General features: G+C 44.7%; 1 protein-coding gene, 1 long non-coding RNA gene and 1 pseudogene across 4 annotated transcripts in view; 2 read left to right on the top strand and 1 right to left on the bottom strand.

Moving 5' to 3' along the window:
* Positions 1 to 27,555, top strand: part of LOC138830958 (leucine-rich repeat-containing protein 37A3-like) — a 40,359-nt gene that overhangs the window by 4,280 nt on the left and 8,524 nt on the right. The window contains exons 2-3 of one of the 2 annotated variants that reach the window (XM_070027948.1): positions 12,620 to 12,718; positions 24,403 to 24,769. The gene's annotated coding sequence lies outside the window, so the exon portion shown is untranslated. Of the gene's footprint in view, positions 1 to 12,619; positions 12,719 to 20,051; positions 24,770 to 27,555 lie in introns of those variants that run through there. The other variant, XM_070027947.1, reaches the window with a different exon arrangement.
* Positions 8,558 to 9,453, top strand: LOC138830960 (V-type proton ATPase subunit G 1-like; annotated as a pseudogene).
* On the bottom strand, positions 10,302 to 12,625 carry LOC138830962 (uncharacterized). 2 transcript variants are annotated; one of them, XR_011373090.1, is made up of 3 exons: positions 12,164 to 12,625; positions 11,495 to 11,608; positions 10,302 to 10,489 (listed from the first exon to the last, which is right to left on the bottom strand). It is a non-coding gene; the product is annotated as an uncharacterized lncRNA (long non-coding RNA). The 2 variants fall into 2 exon arrangements; XR_011373091.1 differs by having other exon boundaries at positions 12,268 to 12,625.

Here is a 27,555-nt window from a genome sequence, read left to right as displayed (position 1 = left end):
CACAGTTGTCTTAGGAGGTTTTCCAGAAAACAAAGCTGAATGAGTTTATTTATTGAAGAAAGAGTTATATGCATACACATACATAAAACACTTTCTGGAACATTGCTGTCAGGTATTGTGTGTGTGTGTGTGTGTGTGTGTGTGTGTGTGTGTGTGTGTGTGTGTGTGTGTGTGTGTGTTTCTAGGGAGCTGTCCCTGAGTTCTTTGGCTCAAGGCTAGTATTCTACCACTTGAGCCACAGCTCCACTTCTAGCTTTTAGATGGTTAATTGGAGATGAAAGTCCCATGGGCTTTCCTGCCTGTGGGCTTTGAACTGTGGTCCTCAGATCTCAGCCTCCTAAGTAGCTTTGATTACAGACATGAGCCACTGGCACCCTGCTTATCAGGCACTCTTACAGTATAGAAGTCTGGATAGGATGCCTTTTTTGACTTCTAAGAAAGTTATGTTACTATTTTTTTTTCTAGTTCTAGGGATTGAATCCAGAGCATTGCTCACACTAGGCAAATGCCATCCAGGCTGGAGCCATGTACTTGAGTGCTCATCAGTTGCTGAAACATAGCTGCTGTGACCCCTACTAAGGTGACTTGGATCTCCTGGGTATCTGTATATGCACTTGGAAGTACTAGAGCAGACATTCACATGAAAGCCACACGATGTCAGATCGAAGAGTCCCTGAGCAGGAGACAGGTAGTTCAGGAATGTACTTGCCAATACATCCCACAGCCCCACCTTACCCTTGGTCCTAAGTGGGAACCAATGAAGTTGGCCAAGCTAGCCCAGAATGCCCAGTCTTTTCCTAAATAAGAACTTAAATAGACTCGTCTACTACTGATGGGAAAGTAGATGGCTTAACCATCACCCCACCCCCCACACTCCTCCCCCCAACTGTGAAAAACTGGCAGAAAGTATTTCCCATTCCTAGCTAGAATTAGATCCAAACTGTTGACTGAAGAGCCTCCACAGAGGGCAACCAAAGCCACTTGGGAAAGAGTGATGAGGAACTTGCCTTCTTTCTTGTGTACCTCCTGTGCAGTCAACTACTGTTCCAAAGGAGCAGAGAGGAGTTTAGTTGACTGTCCTGCACTGTGTCTAGAGCAGAGGAGGCTCTCATGGGGACAGCTTTCTCTCTCTTGCTGCACTCTTTCCAAAAGTTCTTGTTAGCTGGGCTCTGGTGGCTCATGCCTGTAAGCCTAGCTATGCAGGAGGCTGAGATCTGAGGATTGTGACTTGAAGCCAGTTAGGGCAGAAAACTCCCTGGTGAGAGTCATCTCCAATTAACTACTCAAAACTCCATAGTGATGTTATGGCTCAAGTGCTAGAGTGCTAGCCTTGAGCCCAAAGAGGCTTGGAGATAGTGTCCAGGCCTTGAGTTTAAGCCCTACAACAGACTTTAAAAAAAAATTCCTTGTTAGCCAGGCACCTGTGGCTCACACTGTAATCTTAGCTCCTTAGGAGGCTGAGATTTAAGGACTGCATTGAAGCCAGCTCCAGCAGGAAACTCTGAGACTCTTATATCCAAGTAACCACCAACAAACTGGAAGAGGAGCTGTGACTCAAGTGGTAGAGTGCTATCCTTGAGCAAATGAAGCTCAGGGACAGTGCTCAGGACCTGAGTTCAAGCCCCAGGACTGACAAAACAAAAACAAAAAAAACAAAACAAAAACCTAAGGGACAGCACCTAGTCCCTGAGTTCAAACCTCAGGACCAGCACACACAGAAAAAGGCCTTGTAGAACAACCCATGGCTGGAGCCTCTCGGTAAATGTCACTGTTCACCTTAAAATGCCAACTTCATGTCAGAGGTGTAGCTCAGAGGTAGAGTGCTTGCTTAACAGGTGTGAGGCCCTGGATTTGATCTTCATCTCTGCAAACAAACAGCAGCAAAGCCTAAAAACCCCTAAGTCAGGTATTTGGGTGGATGAGGGAGCAGGCATTGGACAGATGTTGATCAAAAGATAGAAAACTTCAATTAGACAGGAGGAATGAGTCTAAGAAGTTGTTTTCCAGCCTGGTGATGAATGTGTGTGTGTGTGTGTGTGTGTGTGTGTGTGTGTGTGTGTGTGTGTGTGTGTGTGTATGCACGTGCATGCGTGCACATATTTGCACGTGCACACACCAATACTGGGACTTGAACATGGGACCTCATGCTCTTGCCTGGCTTTTTCCTCTCAAGGCTGGCTGTTTACCACTTGTCACATCTTCACTTTTTGCTTTTTGCTCGTTAATCAGAGAAAAGTCTCTTATATTTTTCTGTCCAGGTTGGCTTTGAACTGCAATTCTCAGATCTTAGCCTCTTGAGTAGCTAGGATTGCAGGTGTGAGCCACCAGTGCCTAGCTTGGTGACAGTTTTTAGTAATAGTTGCTATACTCTTTTTTGGGGGGGAGAAAGAGGAGTGTTAGGAATCAAACCAAGTCATTACACTTACTAGTCAAGTGCTCTACTACTGAGCTACACATCCAACCCTAATGTATTCTTGAAAATTGCTAAGAGATTAGATTTTGTCTTCTCACCAAAGGATATGTTAAGTACATTACTTATATAGAATGTACCTAAGTCATAATGCATATTGAGTCATTTCACAATACACACCTCTTCCTTTCCCTCCCTCCTTTCCCCTTTTCCCCCCTTCCCTCTTTCTTTTACTTTGTTTCTTTTTTTTGCAATCATAGACTTGAACTCTGGGCCTGGGCCCCCATCCCTGAGTTCTTCAGCTCAAGGCAAGTGCTCTACCACTTTAAGCCACAGCTCTGCTTCCAGTTTTCTGGGGGTTAATTGGATATAAGAGTCTCACAGACTTTACTGTCCAGGCTCGCTTTGAGCCAAGATTCTCAGATCTCAGCTTCCTGAATAGGATTACAGGTGTGAGCCACCAGCACCTAGCTCAATGTACACATAATGCAAAACTTTTTTTTTCTTGTCAGTCATAGGGCTTGAACTCTGGGTCAGAGGGTTGTCCTTCAGCTCTTCAGCTCAAGGCTAGCACTCTATATGAACCACAGTGCCACTTCGTTTTCTGGTGGTTTATTGGAGATAAGAGTCTCATAGACTTTCCTTCCTGGGCTGGCTTTGATCCTCAGATCTCAGAGCCTCCTGAGTAGCTAGGTGTGAGCCACCAGCACCAAAATAATTCAAAACATTTTGTAATGGTGAATATATTCACACAGTTTTTAGTTGTTAATTCCAGTAAAGAAGTGATTCAGAAAGAAGGGAAGAAGCCTCTCTTCTGTGGAAAATTCCTCTCTAGTAAAATCCAACTTGTATTTTTGTTGTTATTGACTGATGCATAAAACAAGTATTTGCTGAATTCATTTGTTTATTTGTTCAAGGGATATTTACTGCGAGCACAGTGTATGCCAGACAGCTGTGCAGAGCACTAGAGCCACACCCCTGAGGAAAAGCCAGGGCCCTTTTCTTTCAGTGATTATGACTGGGGAAGAAATACAAGAAAAGAAGCAAGCAACTAAGTGTAAACCACTAAGTTTGAGGAGTAGAAGAACAGAACAGGAAGAAGTGATAGGGACTACTGGGGCATGGGAAGACAGCAGGGGAGGATTGAGGCTTAGGAAAAGTTTAGTTTCCTTGTATTTTCCAGTGTCCAGGCCATTGCAAAGAAAGCAGTGTGTTTAATCAGTGTTGTTTAAGATAAGTCTGCTGTTTTTCCTTCCTGCCAGCTGCCATTGTCTGGGCTCCTGTTTTATTAAAATTCTACCGCTGAAAATTGTCTGCCAGCTCCAAAAGGTGCCCAGTGACTTTTAAGGGTCTCTGGAAGCCTGGTGCGAGTGTCTTGTGCCTGTAATCCTAGCTACTCAGGAGGCTGAGATCTGAGGACTGTGGTTCAAAGCCAGACTGAGCAGGAAAGTCTGTGAATTAACCACCAGAAAACCAGAAGTGGTGCTGTGGCTCATGTGGTAGAGTGCTAGCTTTGAGCTGAAGAGGGCAGGGACAATGCCCAGGCCCAGAGTTCAAGCCCCAGGACTGACCAAAAAAAAAAAAAAGAATCTGTGGATTCATCAATGAACTCTATGAATCTAAGATACCTTTTATGTGGTACCTGTAACTCAGAGAATAAGACTGACAGGAGTATCTTGTGTTACTGTTTATATAAAGGAGCCTCTTTGATGATTGCTAGGCCATTTCTTCTGATCCCAAGAGGCTGATCCCTCTCCCTGTTTATAAAAGGTAAAACTTTTGCTACACCATATCAGAAAACGGTATGCGGCTAGGTGCTGGGTGCTGGTGGCTGGCTGGGGTCCTCAAGGTGAGCTCCTAACCCCGTACCCTGGATCCTAAGTCTATTTGTCTCCTCCTTTCTGGTACTCTTGGTACAGTATCTATGGAAAAAAAAAACTATTAGTGTTAAAGAAAGTGTATTTTTTCCATTTTGAGGACTTGGGTGCAGATGATGTAGGAATTTCCACTTAGCTTGAAAAACCTGGAAAAACTGAGTTGCTGAAAAAAATTCACCTGTTCATCTTCTGTTTGCTTCACTATTCCTGTCTTTCATCATAAAAATCAACACATCTTAGCATTTTGCATAAGACATTTTAGTTTCTTCTGCTCTTATAACTTGCTTCTTGCTTCCACGTCAGAATTCCTTAGGACAACTGCAGACCCAGCAGCCTGTCCTTTGTGACTGAACAGCAGAGGGTGCTGTGAGCCAAGGCCTCTGTCAAACAAAGCAAAACTGAAGTCAGTCAGGTTTCCTAGAGGCTGCTGAAGACTTTGTCCATCCAGTGGGATAGGAGGGGTAGGTGGGGAGCTAGGGCAGATTCCTTGTCTACTGAGTTTCTTTCCGTCTTTCCCTCCCACCCTCCCTCCCTTCCTACTTCCATCTCTCCCTCTCTTCTTTCTTGCTTTCTTTTCTTTCCTGTACCAGTCCTGGGACTTGAACTCAGGGCCTGGGCATTGCCCTTGAGCTGTTTTGCTCAAGGCTAATACTCTACCATTTGAGCCACAGCTCCATTTCCAGTTATTTTGGTGTTTAATTGGAGATAAAGAGTCTCATGGACTTTCCTGCCTGTACTGGCTTTGAACCATGATCCTCAAATCTTAGCCTCCTGAGTAGCTAGGATTATGGTGTGAGCTACCAGTGCCTGGCTTGGAATCTGACTCTCTTGAGTTTCTTCTGGGCTGGTAGCAGATCTGGATATTGTGATTTGTAACTCAGCTTTTCTCTATGTAGTCTTCTGGACAGTGAACCTAAAATAAGCATGGTTTTTTTTTCCTGTACCAGTCGTGGAGATGGAACTCAGGCCTGAGGCCTGTCTCTTCTCTGCGCAAGGCCAGCACTCTACCACTTGAGTGACTGCTCCACTTATGGCTATTTTTATTATTTATTTTGCTTATTTTGCTTATTTGCTTACTTTGTTAAGAGAAAAGCTGGGAATGTGGTTCAGTGGTAGAGTGTTCGCCTCTCTCAGATATATGAAGCCCTGGGTTCGATTCCTCAGTATCACATACACAGACAAACCGGAAGTGATGCTGTGGCTCAAGTGATAGAGTGCTAGCCTTGAACAAAAGAAGCTCAAGAACAGTGCCAGGCACAGAGTTCAAGCCCCAGGACTGGCAAAAAAAAAAAAAAAAAAAGAATAGAGTTAAGAGTGTCATAGACTTTCTTTCCAGGGTTGGTTTCTAAACACTATCCTTAGATCTCAGCCCCCTGAATACCTAGGATTACAGGCATGTGACACCAGTGCTGACTGAAAACGGTCTTCCTAATTCATTTGCGTGATAATTTTCTACTCAGAAAAGGAAGCAAGAACTATAATTGAAAAGAAATTTAATCAACATACTCTGCTAGAGCAAGAAAGCCCTAAAGCTTTCCAAATGTCAAATTAGCACAGCAACAATGATAAAAACACAATTTCCTACAACTCTCAGTAAGGATTTTGTATCAAAAGAAGGAGTTATTGTCTTCAAAGGATATCTGGCTCTCAGGAGTCTGCCTGGAACAAAGAACTTGTAAGGCCTTCTGGCTTCTGGTGTGTGTGTGTGTGTGTGTGTGTGTGTGTGTGTGTGTGTGTGTGTGTGTGTGTGTGTGTGTGTGTGTGTGTGTGTGTCTGTGTGTGTGTGTGTGTGTCTGTGTGTGTGTGTGTCTGTGTGTGTGTGTGTCTGTGTGTGTGTGTCTGTGTCTGTGTCTGTGTGTGTCTGTCTGTGTGTGTGTGTGTGTGTGTGTGTGTGTGTGTGTGTGTGAGTGTGTTGAGCTTGAGGCATTGGTGAGAAATGCAAGTGGAATGGTTATATGGGTAACAGAACATACAGCTCTAGAAAACAGCAGAGACTGCTCCAGAGGAAGGACAGTAATTTGATTGGGGATAGACACACACACACACACAGACACACACACACACACACATCTCCCCAAATGCCATGCTCAAATTGGATAATCTGAGGAGAGTTTAAGAAAGGTAGTATTTGCCAGGCACTTCTGGCTCACATGTATAATCCTAGCTACTCAGGAGGCTGAGAACCAGAGAGTCACATTTTAAAGACAATCTGGGCAGAAAAGGCCTTAAGACTCCTTCTCCAAAATAACCAGCAAAAAGCAGGGCTGGAGGCATGGTTCAGATGGCAAAATGCCAGCTGAGCGAGCATGAAGCCCAGAATTCAATCGCCAGTATTGCAAAAAAAAAAAAAACAAAACAAAAAAACAATAGGGCGTGAGGCACCATTTACAAAAATGTGTGGAGAGGGAAAGGAAATTAATGGAAAGAGAGAGGGAGAGAATGAACAGGGGAGCTGTGGTGAGAGGTTAGCCCAACAATAGCTGGAAACTTGAGTAAGGAGCACATCAGTGCTCAGTGACTCCTCCCCACAGGTATAAGAACCCTGCCCACACCCTCTTCATCTGTTGTTTTTTTTTTGCAAGTCCTGGGGCTTGAACTCAGGGCCTGGCACTGTCCCTGAGCTGCTTTTGCTCAATACTAGCACTCTACCACTTGAGCCACAGTGCTACTCTGGCTTTTTCTGTGTATGGGGTTCTGAAGAATTGAACCCAGGGCTTCATGCCTGCTAAGTAAGCACTCTACCACTAAGCCATATTCCCAGCCTCATCTGGTCTCTTGTGGAAGCTGGAAACTAGGAGGCAGGGGAAGGGAAGTAGCTGCAATGTTCCAAGAAGCCTCCTGAGCAGAGCAAGGAAATAGAGTGATAGAAGAGCACCTGGAGAGGCAAAAAGAACTATCCATCACAGAGGAAAGTTTAATAAAGCCTTGGATAGAACATGAGATAAAAAAGAGATGGAGTGCAGAGTCTGGAGGCACTGAAGGCTGGGTGAAGGCTGGCAAAGGACACAGGCCACTTGCAGGCCTGAATTATTTCAGCCTCAGATCTCATCAACTAACATTATAATCAAGTTAGTCTGAGAGAGCTCATCTCTGGCTACAGAAAGAGTGCTTTGCCATCTTTATTTTTTTTGTTTTGTTGGAACTTTTCATTCCTCACATGGAAGATTAAGAATAAGAAAACAAACCCAGACAATGAAGGTTAATCTTACTTTACACTGTGGGAAAGAAAATCTGGATAAACATTTGAAATGCTCAAATATACAACCATCTTCCTGGAGAATATTCTGGCAGTGGGTAACAAGAGCTATGAAAGTTTTCAAACCTTTGACCCAGTAATATGTTTTGGAAATATACCCCAAGGAAATAGAAAGCCAAGAGGGGAAAAATGTAATTTGTACAAAGATGTTCATGTGCTATTTATAAGAGTGAAAAACTGGAAATAATCCAAATGCCAAATAAGGGAACGGCTCAGCATATTATGGTATGGTGACATAGGAAAGTGCAGAGACTGGAATGTTGCCTCTGCCAGCTCTTTGTGAATTCAGTAATTTTAAGAGTCAAGAAAAAACACCAGGGCTGGGAAGGTGGCTCCATGGTAGAGTGCTTGCTCAAGTGGTAGAGCACTAGCCTTGACCCAAAAAAACTCAGAGACAGTGGCTCAAGCCTGGAGTTCAAGCCCCATGACACGCAAAAAAAAAAGGGGGAGAGAAAAACCACCAAATGGAAAAGTTACAACTATGTAAAATGTGGATTGTGCAAACAGATTTGTAGTGAATGTTGAGGGAGGGAAAAATGTCCTTTAGAATTGTGTTCAGATACCTCTTTAGTTAAGTTGCTTGTGAATTGCAATCTCTCTTCTTCCTCTCCCCTTTCTCTGTGCTCTATTAGGGCTTGAACTCAGGGCCTGGGCACTGTCATTGAGCTCTTTTGCTCACTTTGAGCCACAGCTCCACTTCAGGTTTTTGAGTGGTTAATTGGATATAAGTCTCATGGGGACTTTGCTGCCTGGGCTGGCTTTGAACCACCATCTTCAGATCTCAACCTCCTGAATAGCTAGGATTACAGGAGTGCGCCACAAGTGCCCAGCTTCATTAAACTCTTATCTTCATTTAACCAGCAAAAAGCTGGAAGTGGAGCTGTGATTCAAGTGGTAGATCACCAACCTTGATCAAAAAGCTCAAGGAGGGCTGGGCAGATCATGGGCGGTGGGTCAGGTGACCTGAGCGGCTGTGGCATGGACTTGGGCTCCTGCTGCTCGGCCTCTACTGCCATGGCTAGTCAGTCACAGGGGATTCAGCAGCTGCTGCAGGCTTAGAAGCGTGCAGCCCAGAAGGGGTCAGAGGCCTGAAAGCGAAAGAACCTGTAAAGACGAATTCGGAAATCCTTACCCAAAAGACCACCAGAGACCTTCACCAATGTAAAAGCAAAGTAGTCTTTATTGCAAGCTTGAGCTTGGTCCCCCCATTCTCCCCCGAGTACATGGCAGCAGCCGATGACGCTAAGAGACCCTGAGCCCAGGGTTACAGCACTTTTTATACACTTTTTTAGGGAAGGCAGGGGCTTTGCATACATCATAACTTCTTGTAACAAATCACTACAAAATCATAAAACAACTCTATAGTATGAATGGTACACTACAAAGTGGGAAAGGCCCAGAAACAAGTTGTTGGTTAGATCAAGGGGGCTGGTTGGCTTGTACCACAGGGGAGTCTCAAGAGGATACGTGCTACTGCAGGGTGTCTGGTTTAGATAATGGTCACCACACACTAGGAGGGACTGTTCTGGAATTTCAGATATCGTAATTCCAGGCATTGGGGCTGAAGTGGGTCAAGGGTTATGTTGCAGAACTGAGATGGGGGTCTTAAGTGAAATGAAGTTGCTTAGATTCCTCAAACCCAAGGCTGAATGAAGCAGGCCAAAGAAGCAGCGCAGGCTGAAATTGAACATTACCGCCTGCAGAGGGAGACAGAGTTCAAGGCCAAGGAAGCAGCGGCACTGGGATCCCATGGCAGTTGCAGCAATGAGGTGGAAAAGGAGACCAAGGAGAAGATGACCATCCTCCAGAACTACTTCCTGCAGAACAGGAAGGAAGTTCTAAAAAACCTCTTGGCCTTGGTGTGTGACATCTAGCCAGAAATCCACGAGAACTACTGCATAAATGGATAGGACAAGAGAAGCACCTTTCCAGGGGTTGGTGTGGTAGAGGCCCTCATGGACTGTGGAGGGTTAGCAAAGCTCCAGTTCTGTTCTGTGAGAGACATTAAATTATTTCTGCATGCAGAGTAGCCAGTCTAGCTTCTGTGTTTAAATTTAGTATTTATCCAAAGGTTCATCTTTTTTTTTTTTTTTTTGGTCCAGTTGTGGGGCCTGAACTCTGGGCCTGGGCGCTGTCCCTCAGCTCTTCAGCTCAAGGCTAGCACTCTACCACTTGAGCCACAGCGCCACTTCCGGCTTTTTTCTTTTTGCTTATGTGGGGCTGAGGAATCGAACCCAGTAGGAAATCTCAATATCCACCGAGTCATTTATCAGGTACTTCACAAGGGCAAAATATTCAGTGACAAGAATAGCCCCAGGAGCCGGCTATGGGTGGGTGGCTCAGGAGGCTGTGGTCTGAAGATCATAGTTAGAAGCCAGACCAGGCAGAAAAGTCCATTGATGGGGCTGGGAAGGTGGCTCAGTGGTAGAGCACTTGCCTTGTATGCATGAGGCCCTGGGTTTGATTCCTTAGCACCACATAAGCAGAAAAAGCCGGAAGTGGTGCTGTGGCTCAAGTGGTAGAGGGCTAACCTTGAGCTGAAGAGCTGAGGGACAGTGCCCAGGCCCAGAGTTCAGGCATACAACCCACAAAAACAAAAAACTAAAAAACTAAAAATAACCAAAAACAAAAAAACAAAAGATCTCTAAACTTAGAACTTGTTGTATCTAAAATGATAAACAAGACTTCATTCTTAAATAAAATGTTTTAATAAAATACTGTATATATTATATATTTTTCAAAGTTGTTAGATGCAGGATGGTTGGTGCAAATGATAATATGGTAGTATATATCATGAGTAGCAAAAACAAGGCTCAAATAAATAGGCGTTAGCATTTTCCCCCCACCCCCGGCCCCCGCCCCTGCCAAGACAAGACATACTCCGCTAATCTGCTGAGACTGGAGAACAGGAGTGGTGTTTTCCTCTGAGAATGTGCTCTTGCTTAGCTGGGAATTGAGAAAGGAGTCATATTTACCCTCCAGAAATCAAAGGTAACATTGGAGTGGCCTTCTAGAGAGAGGAATCTTGGCCATCTCCTTGCCATTTTGCCCCAAATTTCAGAGTGGAACTGAAACATACAAAAGCACCACCAGAGAGTTCCCCTTTAGGCATCTGAGGACCCAAAGGGTGACTGAGGAGCCAGTGGAAAATTCTAGGAGAAAGCAGAACTGGGTGGGTGCAGAGGAAGATGTAATATAATACAGTAGGAGTCAATGATGCCTGAATATTCTGACCTAGTACAAGTTCTCCATCACTGCAACTACTCAGAAATCCAAGTACCCTGACCATTTAAGACAAGTAGAAAAATACCAGAAGCAGAATCACCCCACTAATTGCCTATAGATTATACCTTAAATTGGCCTACCATTATTGAGAATATACATAAAAGGATTCAAATATAATTGAAAAACTTGATACTGGTAGCTCACTTCTGTACACTCAGCAACTCAGGAGGCTAAGATGAGGATTGGAAATTCAAAGCCTGCCTGGGCAGAAAAATCAGTGAGCTTTTTATGCCCAATTAACCAGCAGAAAACTGGAAGTGGAGATATGGCTCAAATGGCAGGGCAGTAGCCTCTAGCAAAAAAGCCAAGCCAGAGCTCCAGGCCCTGAGTTCAAGCCTCAGTATGTACACAAAAACAAGGTGGGGGGCTGGGAATGTAACTTAGTGGTCGAATGCCTGCCTAACATGCATGAAGCCCTGGGTTCAATTCCTCAGTACCACATAAACAGAAAAAGCTGGAAGTGGCACTGTGGCTCAAGTGGTAGAGTGCTAGCCTTGTGCAAAAGAAGCTCAGGAACAGCTCCCAGGCCCCAGGACTGGCAAAAAAAAAAAAAAAAGCCTCAAAAGAAACATAATTGAATTTATGTGAGTGATCACTTGGCACATATTTTGCATGATATATGAAAAATACTAAAAACTCCTCCTTGATCCACCTTTTCCCCCTTACCAAATGCACTCCGCCTTTCTCCTTTCCCTGGCAAGGCTGAGCACAGGCAGGAAATTCTCAGTTGGGCTTGTGAGCTGCTTTCTCTCTCTGGAAGTCTCGCTTTTGTATATCTGACTGGAGAATAGGGAAAAATCCAGAATGACCCAACTTCTAAGAGTCCAGTGTCCTCATTAGCTTTTAAACAAAACAGTAAACCATCATCCAATAGCATTAGGATCTGAAAGTCACCTGAGCTGACTTTCACACGTCTGGCCTCAGAATGGGCTGCAGGCCACCTCTGGTCCCCTCTAAATTTCTGGCAGTCACTGACTTTTAAACACTTGAGACTTCTTGTGTGACTGGCCCAGGAACCGGGAAAGGCAGTAGGGAATGAGTCTGACAGAGGCCAACGGCACTGTGGCATTCTTGCAGACCTCAAAGAGACCTTGGAAGCCAGCACGGCCAGTCTAAAGTCAAAAAATCCTCCCACCTTCGCCCTGGCTCCTGCACCTAGTTCAGAGACAGGCTGGGAAATCTGCTAAGCAGCCCGAATGAATGACGTAGACAGACGACCGAGTGGTCAGATTCAAGCCCTGACTACTCCGTCTCCCGACTAGTTGCTGCTCACTCCAGGTCTCAGTTTCCTAAAGGTGCTGTCTTGGGTACAATGCCAAGCTGTAAAATGCTCACATTAGAGGCGCTCTCCAGGAGGAGGGCGGGACTAGGATCCCCTGGCGCGACGCCATTGGCCACGTACACCGCCACCCGGCCCTAGTTGGGGAGCTCACTCCCACCTCTTCCTCTTTTCCTCTGACGAGTTGCCGGCCGGAGCAGCTACTTGTAGTTGTGGTGAGGGCCGAGGGGTCCGGTGCCATTCGACTGCCACTCGGTCACGGGAACTGGGTGGGGACCGCGGGCCGAACTTGGGAGTGGGGTGGGGGGGAGTCCTCATCTGCCTGTCTCATCGGTCTGTGAGGTGCAGCTGAGGACGGCCGGGCCCCGGGTTCGGCCCGCGGAGCGCGCGCACCGGCCCTTGAAGCTTCCCGTCTGCTGAGGCGGGTGGCGGCCCTGCTGCGGAGCCGGCGGGGACGGTCCCGGCCGCGGCTGGCTGAGGTGCCAATCTGAACTCGGACCTCTTTGGTGCAGGCTAAGATTCAAGCTCGGGATCTGTGCGGCAAAGAGAAGGAGCTGCTGAAGTAGGCGGACGACCTGAAGGTGGAGCTGTCCCCCCTGCGCCTCGCTAAGGTGACGGTAATGTAAGCCGTTGGTGGAGTGGCACGCGTGCCTGGGGGGCGGCTGTAGGTGTTCCGACGGCCGTTCAGGCGCCTGCTTGCACACCCATGGCACATGTGGACATTTCCTTTTCTAATCACTCTTCTGACTCCTGATGTTCGAATAAGAGCAGGAGAATTCGAAAGGGTCCCTGGAACAAATATAGTCTTGAGCTTTGTACTTTCCCCTATCCCATCCATTTATTTGGTCATTTATACAATAAGTATTTGATTAGCTGTTTTTTTGATGAAGATTAGGAGTTTCCCTCTGTGGTTGTCCATTTCTAAAGCCAAAATTGATTTCAAATATTTTCAAATGCCTTGTTTTATCTTTAAGATAATAATGATTATATTGCCATATAACAGGTTATACCAAAAATTTTCCTAATATTGCAGCATTCCTATTTTTCTAGAATAATCCTGACTTATGACTGTTCATAGAGAAATTCTAAAATCAATCTTTTTAAATTTCAATACTAGGTCTGAATTCAGACAGTCAAGTATCACTTGAGCCACATGCATAGCAACTTTTTTTCTTTTTGGTGGTAGTGGGTCTTGAACTCAGGGCTTGGGCACTGTCATTGAGCTCTTTTGCTCAGGGCTAGCACTCTACCACTTTGAGCCACAGTTCCATTTCTGGTTTTCTGGTGATTAATTGAAGAAAAGAATCTCACAGGCATTACTGCCTAGGCTAGTTTTGAACCTGGATTCTCAGATCTCAGCCTCCTCAATAGCTATGATTAAAGTCATGAACACAAGTACTCAGATGTTATTTTTGAAGAGATTCACTTTTGGCTGACCTCGACACAGTTCTGATCTCTTGCCTCCCAAATAGCTAGAGATCATAGGTATGAGCCATTGTGTCTGTTCTAAAAAATCAATCACTTTTGCTCTTTTGTGGTTTAGCTACTTCATTTAGCTTATCTACTACTGTAGTAGTAATAGTAGTAGTAGAACTCAGGTTTGTTTTTTTGCGCGCGTCGGTTGTGGGGCCTGGACTCTGCCTGAGCACTGTCCCTCAGCTCTTCAGGTCAAGGCAAGTGCTCTACCACTTAAGCCACAGCGCCACTTCCTGTTTTCTAAGTGGCTTATTGTAGTATCTCACGGAGGGCTGGGAAGGTGGCTCAGAGGTAGAGTGTTTGCCTTGCATTCATGAGGCCCTGGGTTTGATTCCTCGGCGCCACATGAACAGGTAAGGCTGGAAGTAGCACTGTGGCTCAAGTGGTAGAGCTCTAGCCTTGATTTGAAGAACTCAGGGACAGAACCCAGGCCTACAGTTCAAGCCCCATGACTGACCAAGAAACAAACAAACAAACAGTCTCACAGGCTTTTCCTGCTGGGCTGGCTTTGAACCGTGATCCTCAGATCTCAGCCTCCTAAATAGCTAGGATTAGAGGCGTGAGCCACCAGCACCCGGCTACTTCTAGCTTTTTTTGTTGTTGTTGTTGGCCATGGGCCCTGAACTCGGCCTGGGCGCTGTTCCTCAGCTCTTCAGCTCAAAGCTAGAGCTCTACCACTTGAGCCACAGTGCCACTTCTGGCTTTTTTTGCTTATGTGGTGCTGAGGAATCAAACCCAGGGCCTCATGCATGTAAGGCAAGGTCTCTACCACTGAATCACTTTCCCAGCTACTTCTAGCTTTTTGATGAATAATTGGAGTCAAGGGTCTCTCAGATTTTTCTACCTTAGCCTGGCTTTGAACCACAGTTCTCAAATCTCAACCTCTGAGTAGCTATAGCTAGGCTTATAGGTGTAAAACACCAGCACCTGGCTTATGGGATTAATTTGATATCAGTCATACAGTATAAGGCCTTCAAACTGACATGGCTCCAAGTTTAAGTTTTACAGAAAAATGCTTTACAAATGACTTAAGGATTAGTATCTTTAATACGTTCTACCAAATCCAGGCTAAATAGCTTTCTACTCAGTGTCTAGTTCCTCTGTGTCTTGTATTTTTTTTATTTTTATTGTTTTGTTGAGCTCAGTTCTTTTCTTGTGCTTAGAGCTATTGGAAGGAAAGAACAGAAAAGAGGAGACTATGGCTTTGGGGTTGGTTAGACGTAACAATATTATGAAAATAGATTAGGAGAGTGGGCAGCACCAAGAGCCGCCAGGAGAACCAGGTCATGGGCCGGTTCCTGGACATGGCGCCGTGGCTAGCTAGTGCGCCTGCCACCTCAGCCGTCCTCGCTGCCCACCTGGGGGATGAGGAACAGGAAGTGGCCGCCGCAGGGCCTGGGCCCAACGGCTGCGGATACCCAGGTGCCGGAGCTCCGGCATTGATCACTGCGTGACCGTGGAGCCCGAGCTGGAGAAGGTGCTGCACAAGTTCTTGGGCTATGGCCAGCTGTCCGAATGTGGCTTGGAGGAGCTCATCGACTACACTAGTGTCTTCAAGCAGGAGATCCTGCAGAGCCATGGCCAGGATGCTGAATTATCAGGGACACTTTCACTTGTTTTGACTCAGTGCGGTAGAAGAATAAAGGATACTGTTCAGAAATTGACCTCAGACCACAAAGACATCTACATCAGTGTGTCTTGAGTTGGAAAAGCCATTGATAAGAATTTTGATTCTGACATTAACAGTGTAGGAATAGATGGCTGCTGGCAGGCAGACAGCCAAAGGCTTCTCTATCAGGTGTGATAGTGGAACACTTCTTTTGACAAGGCATGGTGGATGTGGCAGAGGAGAAATCACCAAGTACTTTCCAGCTTTTTTTTTTTCCATCTGACATAAACCTTGAACATAGGAATACACTGATGAATGAAAAAATAAAAAAGCAAGGAGACTTTGACATCTTAAACTACAAGCGGACTTAGATCAAGGGAAGGGGGAAAATGACAGATTTGGTGCTAAGCTCATGGAAAATTGGCAGCATTCACAGTAGCACATCAGCCTGGCTGGTTTATTCTGAATTATTCACCTGGGAGAGCTGGGGTTTGTGAAAAGAAAAAAAAAACAACTGCAGAAACCCTGCATGTCACCCCTGTGTTATGGTTCCTGCTGATTCCAGTGTGCTGTGAAGTTAGCTAGGAATCATAGTCCGTGCCACTTGGATACTTGCTTTATTCAAACTCATTCTGGCCCACAGTGATGTTTAGGTCACTGTTGGGACTTTATAAAGTGAAGGAAGATCTCAGACCAAGTTGTTGGACTATAGGAAAAAAAGTTAGAGTGCCAGGCAGTACTCAGTCTAGGGTGTAGGAATGATTACATATATATATAGTCTTTCCTTTATATATATATATATATATGTCTTTCCTTTTAATTAAATTATTGAGCATCAGTTTTTTAAAACTTTTTCTCCCTGGGCCAAATTTAGCTTTATACATAGTTTATTCTCCCTTTCCACCTCAAACATCTACATGACATCATTGAAGCGTCATACAAGGTTTGAGCAAAACTAATAAGTTGTACAGCTGATAGTCAATTTTTTTGGTAGCAAACCCTTTTGCACAGTTGGCTATAACCACTTTTAAGGACAAAGGCTCTGCTTTATCCCTCTCCTAATGTTAGGAATCTTATCAACAGTTTCCTAGGCAGCTCATGAAACTAAGGATGAACATGCTTTATTTAACAAGCATTTGACTTTACAGCTTTTTTGGTCCTGTAGTCTCACTGGGCAGGAAGAGGGCCAAAAGACATTGACAATCTTTTTTTTTTTTTTAATTGGTTGTGGGGCCTGAACTCTGGACCGGGGTACTGTACTTCAGCTCAAAGCTATTTTCTTCTACTTGAGCCACAGCGCCACTTCTGGCTTCTTCTGCTTATGTGGTGCTGAGGAATCAAATCCAGGGCCTCATGCATGCAAGGCCAGGGATCTACCACTGAACCACCTTCCCAGCCCCAGTATTGAGGTTTTTAAACAAGTATTTTGGTTATTGGTTTGATTTGAGGTTTTAGTTGCTTTTAATGCTTCTCTGTGTAGCCGGGGCTGGCCTTGAGTTCTCATCTCAGGTCCTACTGCCTTCACTTCTCCAAATGGTGGGAATGCAGAAATGTGCCAACCCAGGCTTTTCAACTCGTGTGTGTGTGTGTGTGTGTGTGTGTGTGTGTGTGTGTGTGTGTGTGTGTGTGTGTGTGTGTGTGTGTGTGTGTGTGTGTGTGTGTGTGTGTGTGTGTGTGTGTGTGTGTGTGTGTGTGTGTGTGTGTGTGTGTGTGTGTGTGTGTGTGTATGTTGCTCAAGGCTAGCACTCTTGTTGCACTTGAGCCACAGCTCCATTTCCAGCTTTTTGGTGGTTAATTGGAGATAAGAGTTGCATGGACTTTCATGCTCAGCTGGCTTTGAACCTCAATTCTCAGATCTCAGCTTTCTGAGTAGGGAAGATTATGGGCATGAGCCACTGGCACCTGGCTTTGACAGTTTTTAAAGCAGTAAAACTTGTTTGTTTTTTTTCCTAAAGAAAATCTGATGAAGCTTTCCAATTATTATAAATAAATTAAAGTATAGATGCTCTGACCACAAAATACAAGAAGCTTAGAGTCCTGTAGCTTTTGTTTTCTTCCTCAGTGAGCTGGAGGCTTGGCTCCAGTGGTAAAACACTTCACTAGCTTCTTCAGTCCTTTTGAACTCAGAGCCCTTCTAGGCAGGTGTTTACCCTTGAGCCACACCCACAACCCAAACTGATATTATTTGTTTTTACTACTAGGGATTGAACTCAGGGTGTAAACTACATGAGCAGCCCTCCTAATGTTTGAAGGTCCTTCTTGGGACCCTGAAAAGCAAAGTACTAAAACTACTGCCCCATAACTCTTGTTGATGGTGACATAATTGGTGCCAACCAAATCCAATCAGACTCTTACCTTGTGTTTTAATCTTTGTAATCAAATCAGAATCTTACTTTGTGTTTTAATCTTTTCTTGCTTGAATAACAAAATGCTAGAGACTGAGGAGTTTGTAAGTCACATAAGTATTGTGTTCACAGTTATGGAGGCTGAGAAGTCTAAGATGGAGGCACTGGCAGGTTTAAGGTCTGGCAATACTCAATCTCTGCTTTCAAAATGGCACCTTGAATTCCGGATCCTCTTGAGATGAACACCGTGTTTTTATATGATGAAAAGGTGGAAAGGTAACAAAGAAGGCCTACCTACTTTCATGCAGCTCTTTCATAAGGGAATTAGTTCATCCTTGAGGGCAGAGTCCTCATGACTTCCCAAAATTTCCTACTTCTATTGCAATTCAAAGCCAGCCTGGGCAGGAAAGTCCTTGAGATTCACTTCCAATAACCAGCAAAAAGCTGGAGTGGAGCTGTGGCTCAAGTGGTAGCATACCAGCCTTGGGTAAAGAAGCTCAGGAACAGCACCCAGTCCCTGAGTTCAAGCACCAGGACTGGCACAAAAATAGACAAACTATAGGGGACACAAACATTCAAATCCTAGCATTCTGTAATTAAAATGTTAGTAAAGCATCTTAGAGAAACTCACATATGTATGCAAAGGAGATACATTTAGTAATTTCCATAAGTGGATTGTCTGGTATCAAGAAAGAAGAAACAAATAATCCAATGTCTATCAAAATGGGAAGGAACACATCATGATATAGTCATAACTAAAATATTATGCTACAGTGAAAAGTAAATTAAGTAGCTGCATCTATCAATCTAGATGAATTTCTCAAATATTATATAAAATATAAAAAGTTGTGGGGCGCCGGTGGCTCATGCCTGTAATCCTAGCTACTCAGGAGGCTGAGATCTGAAGATCATGGTTCAAAGCCAGCCCAGGCAGAAAAGTCCTTGAGACTCTATCTCCAATAAACCACTAGAAGACTGGAAGTGGTGCTGTGGCTCAAGTGGTAGAGCGCTGTCCTTGAGCTGAAGCGTGCAGGGTTAGCTCCCAAGCCCAGAGTTCAAGCCCCAGGATCGACCAAAAAAAAAAAAAAAAAAAGTAAATCATATATAAACCAATGTGTGGAAATAATGAACATGAAATTTAGAATTGTATTTCAGTGTAGCAACATATGAGGATATTTAATATATTAGTAATTCATTATCCTGATGAGATTATGTTGCTGGTCTCAAATATTTATAACAAAATAGGTTTTTTTAAAAAAACCGCACTGCTCTAAAGTTATGGAGACTCTACTCTTGCCCTATGGTTACAATGCAATTTTAAAGGATCCTTTGTTGATACTCTTTCGGTTTGAAGCTGAATGTAGTTCTACCTTCAGTACGATCCTTCCATTTGGGTGCTGTCTTCTGTGCTTATTGATAACTTGATTCATAGCTTGATTTAAAGGCAATAGTATCACAGTAGCTCCACCACATCAGAATTGTACTTCAGTCTCCCAGTCTGTGAAATGATATCCCTTCCCTGTGCCTGGCATGTGTATAATCATCAAGTCATTCAACATTTTTTTTTTTTTTTTTAGTATTACTGTGTGCCAAGCACTGTTCCAAGTAATGAGAATGTAATGGTAAATGAGTTGTACAGTTCTTGTTTTAATTTATTTGTAGTTTGCTTCTTTTTAGAATACTATAGCCTATGGGACAAGAATATGGGGGAGATGGGAATGGAAGGAACAATAGAAGAAAGAAGATACTCAGGGTTTCCCAGCCTCACAGTTCTGCTCAGACAGCCAGTTAATTAATAAGCCCTTAAAGGACCCAGGCTCATTAAAAATGACAAAATAATGGCATTTGCAGGGAAATGGATGGAGCTAGAAGAAATCATGTTGAGCCCCTGATAAGTGGAGATTAAATCCAAAATGTGAGGTGATACGACAAAATTAACAGGACTTAAGAAACAAAGAACTTCCACTCATCTGGTTGAACCACTACTAAATAACCCCATGCTGCTGATCACATGTATGGTGTATATGTGTACACTGTTATATGTTATAGACCATGATGGACAATTTGCTCCAGGAAAGTTAGAATGTGTTTGTGACTTTAACTGAGCATCACTATCCCACAATACTGTGAAATTTGGGAAATTATGTAATCACTTAATCACAATTTAAAAAAAAAAAAAAAAAAACACCACCAGAAAACTAGAAATGGCGCTATGGCTCAAGTGGTAGAGCTGAATTGCTCAGGGACAGCTCCCAGGCCTAGCGTTCAAGCCCCACAACTGACAAAAAAAAAAATCTTTCATACGATTGTTTCTAACATATTTATAAGATTATTACTTTGTTGCTTTGTATGTCTCTCCCCCACGGTATAAACAAATCAAAACGGATACAGGAGGACCCATTGCAACAATGAGATGTATAAGTCGTTATGTCGAAAAATGAACTTTACAACTTTGGTGGGGGGAGCGGGGGGAGGGGGGGGAAGAGGGAGAGGGGGCAGGATGGGAAGGGGAAACAAAGGAGGAGGCTACAATGCTTGATAAGAAATGTACTCGGGGCTGGGGAGGTGGCTCAGTGGTAGAGCGCTTGCCTTGCATGCATGAGGCCCTGGGTTCAATTCCTCAGCACCACATAAGCAGAAAAAGCCGGAAGTGGTGTTGTGGCTCAAGTGGTAGAGCGCTAGCCTTGAGCTGAAGAGCTGAGGGACAGCACCCAGGCCCAGAGTTCAGGCCCCACAACCGGACCCCCCAAAAAAAATTAAAAAAAAAAAAGAAATGTACTCATTATCTTGCCCATGTAATTGTAACCCCTTTGTACAGTATTTTCACAATAAAAAATATTTAAAAATTAAAAAAAATAAAGGACCCAGGCTCTTAGATTGTTGAGGTCTAAGCCCCAGGGACCAGGCCTTGAAGGTAACTGAAGGAGGGTAAACTGTAGAGCTTAAGGGCTCTGTCTACAACATTGGACCTGAAGGAGAGGCTTTTGGCCATGGGATATCATTGGAGCTCAGGAATCATGAGCTAGAAGCTGTTGCTTCAGAGGCCTTATCACCACCACATTCCCCCATGAACTCGTCCACAACTTACCCAAAAATCGAGCTTTCTTCAAATGGAAAGAAGTAATGTTTACTCAGCACTCACATGCCTTTTTGAATCAGAAAATAACTTTCGGGGGCTGGGAAGGTGGTCAGTGGTAGAGCACTTTCCTTGTATGCATGAGGTCCTGGGTTGGATTCCTCAGCCCCACATAAGCAAAAAGAAAAAAGCAGGAGGTGGCGCTGTGGGTCAAGTGGTAGAGTGCTAGCCTTGAGCTGAAGAGCTGAGGGACAGCGCCCAGGACCAGAGTTCAGGCCCCATAACCAGACCCCTCCCTAAAAAAAAAAAAAAGATAACTGTCATTTTTTTCCAACTGAAATACCATGACTCACTAGTTAGGGCAGCAGCTGGATGGCATAAAGTCCTGCCTGTTGTTCTTTAGCCAGGTTCAAAATTCAGGCAGTAGAGACAAGCTGTTGAGAGTGGCTGAGAAGTCTCCAAAGAGGTGTTTTGGGATCCTTGAAGGTTAATCATTCCTTTTAATGTCAGTCTCATTTAAGCCATTTGTTTTTCTTTCATTCTTGGGACTATGGAGGAAGTGAAGTCAGACCTACTATGTATAGAAAGACAAGCAATGTGATGAAGAAAAAGAGCCAGGAAAAAATTTGCCCTGTATAGAATATTTAAGAAAGGACAGCTTTGAAACTTGGGTACCACCTGAAGGACCTAGGCTTAGCTGGTTGGGATTGTGAATATGCTAGCCAAGACTGTCTTCTTTTAATACAATGGAGCTTCTCAGTACCTCTGAAAAATCTATTGGTAATAGTTTGTCTGAAAATATTTTAAAAATATGCTTCTTACTCAACCCAGTTTGTTGGATTTCTCTTTATAGCAGCTCTCTTTACAAGAAATGAGTTATGTAGCTGGGCACAGTGGTTCAAACTTGTAATCCCAGTTATTATGAAGGCAAAGGTAGGGAGGATCACAGTTTGAGGTCAGCCTAAGCAGAAATATAGGAATACCCCATATCAGAAACAAACTTGGAGCTGGGAAAGTAGCTCAGGGGTAGAGTGCTTGCCTCACATGCATGAAGCCCTGGGTTCAATTCCTTAGCACCACATAAACAGAAAAAGTGGAAAGTGGCACTGTGGCTCCAGTGGTAGAGGACACTAGCTTTTTGCTGAAGAGCTGAGGGAAAGCACCCAGTCCCAGGGTTCAAGCCCAACAACGGGGGAAAAAAAACAAAAAAAGAAACATTATCCTTCTCCAAGATGACCATAGAAGAAAATGAAGAAAGCAACAAAAGCAAGGTATGTTTCCCACCTTTTTAAAAATGAGTTTGCGACTAAGAGAATGATCTTTTGATATTTATTTTTTTCTTGTTCAACTATCCACTGTACCAAACACCCTCAGAATCACCTAACCTAAAACCTAGGAGGGGAGGGTCTCACTATTGCAGAATTACTAAGCTGGCAAACCCCACACACCTAACAGCCAGTTAGAAGCTGAGGGACACAGGATCCAGGTCAGTGGGTTAAACTTGCCATGAAGACTTGGCCTGTTTCTAGCTCCACCCCTCTTTACCCCACATCTCCTGTACCCTCTGGGCACAGGGTTTTCTGACCACTCTCCAGCTCAGACCCAAGGCTATATTTGATCTCAGTACACAGCTATACCTCCCCATCCTGCCCTTCCACTGGGTGCAGGGCCCTGCTCTCCAGTATCTTTCTGTACCAATTGGAAAAAACAATGTCACCTCTTCCATGAGAAGTTTAAACACAACACCCTCCAAAACAGAATCACTCCTAGTTACTTTGAATCCAGTCTCCAAATCCATCTCTGTAGGGGGGAAGGCTTCCTAGACAGTTAAAGCCCTACACTGTGTGAGAAAACTAAGCCAGAAAATTGACCCTTGACTAAAAAGAGAGAGGCCTTAAAGGAGACCTTAAAACGTACTATCTCATACCCTGCCTAATTAGAAAGGCACCTGCTGTGCGACTTGTGCATCCCACCCAGTGACTGATTGCCTCCTGCCTCAAGGGTGTGGGTGCTTCGCACATTGTGTATCCTCCTCCTATTGCTATTATTGTAATAATTCTCCTGTAACTTTGTAACAATCCCAGGCTTCAGTGATGTAGGGGCATATGTCATTATGTTTCTGAAATGTACAACCCCCACTTGCTTTGCAGTGAGTGCCTTCATAAACTAAGCCCTATTGCTGGTTCAGGGTCACAGTTCCAGCTCTGGAGACTGTGCTGTATCCCAAGCCAGTCAGTTCCCAGCACTCTAATAAAGCTCCCTGTCCCCCACTTTACTCTCCGTGGTGGATTCCTTCCCCTGCCCCCACTGTTACAATCTCCAAAATAACTAGCAAAGTATGACCATATGAGATGTTAAGCAAAATGTACCCCAACTTGGGAACCGAAGAGGTTTTTTTTCTCTTTCTCTTTCTTGCTAGTGTTTTTCATGTACTTACAATACACTATGTGATTCTTTTGTTTCTATTGTATGTTCTTCTCCCATGGTATAACCCCTGTTTTCACTGGATTTGATGCTGGTGTTCTGCCCCTTGTATATATATTTTTGTAATGTGGGGAGGGGAAGGGATATTGCAGAACGCATAAATGAGGACGCAGGCTGACCCACTGTGACGACGAGATGTACAGGACACTATATTGAAAGCAAATTTTACAATGTCTGGGTTGGAGGTAGGCAGGAGAACTTGGGGAGGTGGGGGAAAATGCTCGTTAACTGTAACCCCTCTGTACAAAATTTTTACAATAAAAGATTTTATAAAAATGTGGCTGGAGTTATACAGCACCAATTAAACAAGTAGAATAAACACAAAATCCTCAGTATACACAGCAGTACAGACAAGGCAATCATTTCTTCTAGATTCTTTATCATCTCTAATGTGCCATGGTGTCCTTGTGTAAAGTCAAATGAATTTTTTGCTTTAAGGAAAATTCCATCGTATATATTACTTGGTACAGTTGAAAAGTGCCATGACTAGTTTAAGACTGTGTTCAGACAAGGTTAAATAGGGATGTTTTTCCCAGGCTCATGTCAGGGGCTTGTCTCAGAATCAAACCTTGACTGACTGAATACCCTGCCCCACTGCCTGACCTGTACTTGTAGATATTTTAGAGTCACCACTGATTCTATGGTAAACCCAGCTAGCTGAATGGTGGATTACCAACCATGGAACAAGGTGATGAAACTTCAGAGGAAATGTCAACACTGTGGGATCAATTCATAATGTGTATTCTCAGACTCATCACCCAAACTGGCTCATTCTTTTCTGGAAGCCTACTACCATGGGAAGGAAGAAAATCTCAGATTTTAGCATGGAAGAAAAGGACTTACAGCTCCCAGAATTGGACTTGCATTTTTATGTAACTCCAGAGGTGTTTTACTTGGGAAGGTCTGCTTTGCCCCTGAAACATGAGCTGCTGGCTGCTTTCTGGGGATATCCAGGTCTGCAGCCAAAGCCTGCCTAGCTGTGGAGCTGGGGCCCTATAGGAAGAAGTGGTCCCTGCTCTCAGGAAGAGGAGATCCAGTCCCTGGCAGCTGCAAGCCTAAGCCTTTCTGTTTTATGAACAAAGCTGTCAGTTCCATAAACAAACATGTCATAAAGCAGGGGTGGGGCAGAGAACTTGGGGCCTCTAGACAATAACCTACCCCAGGTTAGACCTACCATAGTGTTTTATTCCCTTGTTTTTAGCAGTGACTTAGCATACTATATCCCTATTGCCTACAATGTCCCTTTTGCCCACAATGTCGCTAACCCATAGCTTTGTAGTAAAATACTTATTTCTTCTTTTGCAGATGTGCCTGCTGTTTCAGGCCAGGCCAATTCTACAATGGGCCCAGGATCAGTTCTACCCTAGATCAAATCCTGGTGGAGGTAGTAAGGCTGTATATTCATCCTCTTTACAGATCCCACCTGAACTTTCATCTAGGAAGGTACATTTTGACTTGTTAGGGTCATCTGCTCCATTTCAGCTGTTTGCTGAGACTCAGGAGCCAAATGAGACCAACACAGATTCTGCAAGACAGCTATCTCCTGGCTCCAATGATGTTACTGTTTCTCATCAAGCCACGCCAGGCAAGATGAGTCTGCAGCACAGACTCTCACAGATGGTGCCAGTGCTTGGTGAGAACCAGGTCCATCCTCTGCCTCATCCACTCAAAGGTATCATGTAGAATGTTGCTCTAGCTGAGACTTCAGAGCACCTCACACTTGAAATACCTTTTCTGAAACCTCTGTATACTCATAGGGAGGTTTAAGTAGGTAGCCATTAAAGAGAACACCATGTGCTTTCAGACAGGAAGAGAAGTTTAGTTTAGAGAAGTGCTTGCCACCGGCCATGCAAGGTGAAGACCACCTGGCCTAAAGAAGGGGCCAGCTGAGGTCTAACCTGGATTTAAGTAGGGAGGGGAGAAGGTGAGGCCATAGTGGATGCAGATATGATCTCAGAGCCTGGGACCCTCCCCTGGTCCCATGGGGAGTTTGGAGGGGTGCAGGTTCAGCCCAGGATGTGACCTCCGGGTATGTCAGTTACCTAGATGACACAGGCACTGGGCAGAAACTTAGCCAAGAGGAGGGAGGAGCCTGCCTCGCCTCCCCATGGCAAACCTTACATTCCAACCTTTTGATAATGATGAAACAGGGCACAGATTCTCTCTGGCTACTTCCTGCTGGCAAGGGGCATCGACATTGGGGCAAAAGACAGAGATGTGGTCCTTTCTGGAAGAAGGCAGCAGGTAGCAGCTGTCCCTTGATGATAATCCTGAGATGAAGTCTGGAAGAAGTTTCATGAGGATGGAGCTGGGCAAAAAATTAGAGAGCACACAAAAGGTAACAAAGGAAAGAATATAAGTTTCTGTCTAGTTAGAAGGTAGACAGGTATGGACGTGAGATGGGCAAGTCTGTTTCTATGGACCTCCTGGCTCCCAGGTAATTTTGAATGTCAGACAGAAAGTGGATGATGCAACATCATCTCCTCTCCCTCTTTTCCATAGTCCCTTATTTCCTGGACTGGCGGCGTCCCAGGGGTCATGGTGCTTTTGCTGGGATAGCTTGTCCCAGTTGGCATTCACAGGCTTTGAACTCAAGGCCTGGAAGCTGTCCCTGAGCACTTCTGCTCGAGGCTAGCGCTCTTCCACTTTGAGTCACAGTGCCACCTCCAGCCTTTGGCTGGTTAGACATTAGAGTCTCTTGAGCCATGCCTCTGGCTTGGCTCTTTGCTGGTTAGTTGGGAGGTGGAGTCTCAGAGGAATTTTTCTGCCCGGGCTGGCCAACAAGTCTTTGCCACAAACCCCCCTTTGATTTCCTATTAAAGCACAGTAAACCTACAGAAAAAATGAGCAGAGCTTACCTGTAACTGGTAAGAATTGACCAACACCTACTTGTACAGTTATTTCTCTGTGGGTCTGGCTAGATACTGCAAGGAGGAAAATCTGTAACAACTCAGTGGACATGATGAAAGTTTTTGTAAGCTTTCAGGCGAGGAAAGAACATGCAGGAGAAGGTAAAGCTGAACAATTGGGTATGCTCCGGGGCCAACTCCCTTCAGGATCAGAGAGGTGGCTCAAAGTCTCATTGTAGCAGGGTTTCTATGGCCAGGATCAGCAGGAACTTTTAGCACTGAACTTGTTTTGCAAGTTTGAGCAGTTTCAGGCCCATGCCCCCAAAGATGATTGGGAAGGTGGTGTATACATAAAGGGTTTGGCTTTTCTTGGCTGCCTCTACCCTCCAGTTGCCTGACATTCTGGCATTTTTGGTTTGGTAATAGGGCGACGATAGTCATCTGGCTACTTCCTGCTGGACAGGGGCATCGTGGGGCTGTATGCCGGTTATCTAGGATGCCGGAGGGGTAGTTGGCTGGTGAGTGTTTGGGTGGAGAAGAAGAAGCTGATTAACTGTCCCTCTGGTCATTTCTTGGATGTGGCTCTGGATGAACCTCAAGATGCATGGGGCAAGTAGAAAGAAAAGGCAAATTAAAATTAATGGGCCTGAAGAAAAGACAAATTAAAAGTAATGGGGGTTATGGAACCAGTCCAGAATAGGCTTTTTTAGGGCCTCAATACTTTGTTCTACCAAACCTGACTCATTAATGTAATAACAACATTGTTCCTGCAAGAATAGGTAGGTCCCACGTTTTTTAGCCATTATGAGTTCTCCGTGTTGGCACTTTTGAAGAGCAACCTGTGCCAGGGAGAGAATCTGGTGGAGTGAGGCTAGAAATACTGAGGTGGATTCCATGGCCACCTGGAGTTTACCTGAAAATTCCTGAGCTGAGACCAGGCTATGCCTTAGGGTCCAAGAAACCTGTTGAACCACTTGGAAAATAAAGGCTGGGCCATTATCAGATTGGAGGGAGGAGAGGAGGCCAAAGCAAGGAATAATTTCTGAAAGTAAAAATGGGGTTACAACTCCAGCTGTCTCTTTGGGAATTGGAGAGGCCTCACCCCACCCTGTGAAGGTGTCTGCCAGGGCTAGACGGTACCTCCTCCTTTTGTGAGTGGCATATGGGTGAAATCAACGTGCCAGTCTTGGCCAGGCAAATAGCCCGACATTTGATGGGTTGTAAAGGCTTGCCTAAAGTCCCCTTTGAAAGTAGTGGTGGAGCATGGAAAATGTGCCTGAGAGGCAGACTCAACTATTCTAGAAAGCTGAGGGTGATAGAAGTGGGGCTTTAAAAAACAAACAAACAAAACCAGTCCCTTAGGCTCAGTATGCAGTGAGGAATGAACCTGCTGGATGAGGGTTTGTAGCCTGGGCCAGGGGCAAGGCCAAGTTGTTTCCCACAAAGATCCATGCCTGTTCTCCATCTGTGCTATTCCCCCCTACTTTTTTTCTAGTCAGTTGTGGGGCTTGAACTCTGGGCCTGGGCACTGTCCCTCAGTTCTTCAGCTCAAGGCTAATGCTCTACCACTTGAGTCACAGCACCACTTCCAGATTTTTCTGTTTATGTG

This window comes from Dipodomys merriami, unplaced genomic scaffold (genome assembly GCF_024711535.1).
Source record: "Dipodomys merriami isolate MVZ:Mamm:240054 unplaced genomic scaffold, mDipMer1.0.p SCAF_19, whole genome shotgun sequence".
In the NCBI taxonomy this organism is placed as follows: Eukaryota; Metazoa; Chordata; class Mammalia; order Rodentia; family Heteromyidae; genus Dipodomys; species Dipodomys merriami.
The sequence above is the reverse complement of the archived record's forward strand: the minus strand, read 5'-3'. Positions and strand labels throughout refer to the sequence as shown.